Consider the following 4,782-nt stretch of genomic DNA (forward strand, 5'->3'; position numbering starts at 1 on the left):
TAAGAAGATTTCTCAGTAGATGCACATAGGAAGCTGTTAGATTTTTTAATGATTTTCTACGTAAAAATATCCAGCATTTAGCCTGAAAAGAGGATCTCTTCGACGAGCGGTTTCAACTCACAACATTGGACTCTAACCTAACGATTTTAAATATTTTATCGTGGCTTCTTAGAAAGTGAGTCGCTAATAACCTCGATAACCTTCACGCTAACACGTGCCACTTCGCAAAAAGATATTAACAAGTGACATTATTTTGTATAAATTAGAGTGACGTCACGGAACACGATTAGTGACGTTCCCTCGCTTCCGTTTCATCTTGGGGGGAGGGTAGGGATACACGTAGGCTCAACGAAAAGACGTTCGATAGATGCAAAGTTACTTCCTGTATAAGTATGACCTTTTTCAGTTGGAAATAAAAGGTCTGCATAAATCTTACCCAGTTTTGCTTTTTTTATAGAAGATAATTACCGGTAAACAAAATCGACAGAGTAAACCGGCGAAGATAATAAATCGACAGAGTAGACAGAGTTAACAAAATCGACAGAGCAGACAGAGTTAAAAACATAGACAGAGCAGACAGAGTTAACAAAATCGACAGAGTAAACCGGCGAAGTTAATAAAATCGACAGAGCAGACAGAGTTAACAAAATCGACAGAGTAAACCGGCGAAGATAATAAAATCGACAGAGTAGATAGAGTTAACAAAATCGACAGAGTAAACCGGCGAAGATAATAAAATCGACAGGGTAGACAGAGTTAACAAAATCGACAGAGAAGATAGATTAACATAATCGACAGGGAAGACAGTTAAAAAAATCGACAGAGTAAACGAGGTTTATAAAATCGACAGAGTAGACGGAATGAACAAAATCGACACAGCACACAGAGTTAAAAAAATCGACAGAGGAGACAGTTAACAAAATCGACAGAGAAGATAGATTAACATAATCGACAGGGAAGACAGTTAAAAAAATCGACAGAGTAAACGAGGTTTATAAAATCGACAGAGTAGACGGAATGAACAAAATCGACAGAGTAAGCGAAGTTAATAAAATCGACAGAGTAGACAGAGTTAACAAAATCGACAGAGAAGACAGATTAACAAAATCGACAGGGAAGACAGTTAAAAAAATCGACAGAGTAAACGAGGTTTATAAAATCGACAGAGTAGACGGAATGAACAAAATCGACAGAGCAAGCGAAGATAATAAAATTGACAGAGTAGACGGAATGGACAAAATCGACACTGAAGACAGAGATAACAAAATCGACAGAGTAGACTGAGTTAACAAAATCGACAGGGAAGACAGAGTTAACGACTTGGTCCTCTCTCAATCTAGTGAAAAGCACATGGCGGACCGTGTGAGGGCGGCCTGCATAGAAATCCAGAGGCCTCTCATTTTGAGGGGAGTCATCTAAGTCTAAAATAGCACAAAACCGAGCTATAAAGTCAATAGAGTAAACAAAGTAAAGAAAATCGACAGAGAAGACAAAGTTAACAAAATCGACAGGAAAGACAGAGTTAACAAAATCGACAGAAAAGGCAAAGTTAACAAAATCGACAGAGAAGACAGAGTTAACGAAATCGACAGAGAAGACAGAGTTAAAAAAATAGACAGGGAAGACAGAGTTAACGACTTGGTCCTCTCTCAATCTAGTGGAAAGCACATGGCGGACCGTGTGAGGGCGGCCCGCATAGAAATTCAGAAGCCTCTCATTTTGAGGGGAGTTCTCTAAGTCTAAAATAGCACAAAACCGAGCTATAAAGTCGATAGAGTAAACAAAGTAAACAAAATCGACAGAGAAGACAAAGTTAACAAAATCGACAGGGAAGACAAAGTTAACAAAATCGACAGGGAAGACAGAGTTAACAAAATCGACAGAGAAGACAGAGTTAACAAAATCGACAGGGAAGAGAGAGTTAACAAAATCGACAGAGAAGACAGAGTTATCAAAATTGGTAGAGAAGACAGAGTTAACAAAACCGACAGGGAAGAGAGAGTTAACAAAATCGACAGAGAAGACAGAGTTAACAAAATTGGTAGAGAAGACAGAGTTAACAAAATCGAAAGGGAAGACAGAGTAAACAAAATCGACAGGGAAGACAGAGTTAACAAAATTGGTAGAGAAGACAGAGTTAACAAAATCGACAGGGAAGACAGAGTTAACAAAATCGATAGAGAAGACAGAGTTAACAAAATTGGTAGAGAAGACAGAGTTAACAAAATCGAAAGGGAAGACAGAGTAAACAAAATCGACAGAGAAGACAGAGTTAACAAAATCGGCAGGGACGACAGAGTTAAGAAAATCGACAGAGTAGACAAAGTTAAAAAAATCCACAGGGAAGACAGAGAAAACAAAATCGACAGAGAAGGCAGAGTTAACAAAATCGACGAGTAGACAGAGTTAACAAAATGGGCAGAGAAGACAGAGTTAACAAAATCGACAGAGAAGAAGGAGTTAATAAAATCGGCAGAGTAGACAGAGATAACAAAGTCGGCAGAGAAGACAGAGTTAACAAAATGGACAGAGTTCATGGAGTTAGCAAAATCGACAGAGAAGACAGAGTGAATAAAATCGACGGAATAGACGGATTTTATAAAACGAGACGGAGTGGACAAAATCGACACAGTGGACAAACGACAGAGTAACCGGAGTTGACAAAATTGACAGTTTTATAAAATGTTATTATTTTTACAGAAATTAAAGCACAAATGGCATTTACAGTAATCGTTCCGATCCCAAAATGCTATGTAGCTTAACGTCACACCACTGGAAAAAAAAGAAAGAAAAGAACGAAGGAGCCTCCTCAATCTCTCAGTACTTCGTTTGATGAAGGTTCTACTGTATCTTAGTCTTGCAAAAGTTCAGTACAAGGATGGAAATGTAGTTACCACTTCATTTTCTATACGGTCATAAATAACTTTTACAACGTAACACTGAAATCCTGTAAGACCATGCTCGCCAACAGCGTCCTCGAAGCTTCTTTTTAACACTAGTCTATTTGGATAATCTTCATCTATTTTCTCCGAATGTGGATATAACAGAGTCATCCTGCAGAGTTCTCTAATTTCTCTGAGGTCTCCACTGTAAAAAACACTTTTATTCCTTTCCTTAGGGTACATGTGATCTCTGGCGATATGTGCCCAATTTCGCTTCGTCATCCAATTTTCGGAACTTAAGTTCGCCTTTGATGTTGGTTGTTGATTTCCTCTCTTTTCCATAGGTATGTTGATGTGGATGCTCTTGTTCGTATCTCCTTTCCACCTCGGATGTGCATATGATGTGTTCAAACAAGACAATAAAAGTATATGCTAGGAATAAACTCAACGAAAACGACTTAGTTTTTTTTCAATCTAGTGAAAAGCGCATGGCGGGCCGTACTAGTGAGGGCGGTCCGCATAGAAATTCAGGGGCCTCTCATTTTGAGGGGAGTCCTCTGAGTCTAGAATAGCACAAAACCGAGCTATATTGTTGATTTGTGGCCCTCGTCTCTCTTCCAGCTTCTCCACGCAAATGCACTTTCCTTTTCCCAAGCCTTCCTAGGATTTTCTTGTTCTATGTTTTTGCTTGCCGTACTTGTGCGTTTATTTTTTTTTCCCACACCAGTTTTGTTTTGTTTTTTGTTTTTTTTCCTTTTCCTCTTGTATGTGTTTTTACATGTACTAGTCAACTGTCTAACATTTCAGTTTCCGACGAGAGGAAAAACATCAGCTTCAATTTTTTTTCTCAGAGAGCGCAATCTGATTGGTTCATGGAAAATCTTTAACTTTGAGATAAAGAAAATCACACTAATATCAATTGTTTTCAATGAAAATGCAGAGGAGCCACTCTACTGGAAAACATGATAAAAAAGCTGCCAGTTCTTCTGCTAATGCTAAAACTGTGTCGCTGATGTCGCTTGACATAGTTCATGAATTATCTGTTCTTAATTTTTTTCTGCTGTAATGTAGGAACTTTTTTAAAAATGTTCATCGGGGTACATCATCTCCTAGGGTTACGAGATAAGAAGCGAAAATGGCAAACCTGAAAACACTCGTTATCGGCAATATCCGGCTATTAAAGAGCTTACAGCAGTTTCCAAACAGGAATCCTTCCTTCGAGTGCGATAGGTTGCAAAGGTGAACCATAAATAACTAAGTTTTTGTAACAGCGTCTATACAGACATGTTTGCAGTAACGGCCGGTCCCAGGCCACATTCCTCATCTTTACCTCTCCTATGCAGATAGCCGACACCGTTATGGCAGATATCAAGTAAAACTTAGCTCTTAAGATAGCCACTGCACGTGTATAAAAGGCAGATGGTGATCGTGCTTTCGCGACGAGCCTCGATGGAGAGCGACAGAAAAGTCTGTGGTCACCTCGGCCACTTCAAGTCTCGTATATGACAAGCCTTTGTATAATGCTAGAATCAGCGACGTTGAAGACATCGTTTGACGTTGAAGTTACTTCCTGTAACTTAGCTGCCGTTATAATTTTCTGCAAGTAAAGCAAAAAAGTACTGTTAGTTACATCAGACTTATCTGATTACTAAAGCACATCTTGTTTTTCAAGTTTGCACACAGTCTGATATTTCCGGTAAACACAGGTGTCTAAAATATTGAGTGAAAAGTAGTGGATACTGTGAATGAAGAAAATAATTGAAAGACTACCTGAACAAAAAAGTGGGGCGTAATCGGTGCATCTTATCTTTGTCAGCATCTTTCATGCTTCCACGCCTGTAGAAGTGTGGGACAAAGAAAAAAATGACCAGGGTTTCGTGACCAGGGTTTCCACAACTGC

This window comes from Pocillopora damicornis, chromosome 12 (genome assembly GCF_964200805.1).
Source record: "Pocillopora damicornis chromosome 12, jaPocDami1.2, whole genome shotgun sequence".
Classification (NCBI taxonomy): domain Eukaryota; kingdom Metazoa; phylum Cnidaria; class Anthozoa; order Scleractinia; family Pocilloporidae; genus Pocillopora; species Pocillopora damicornis.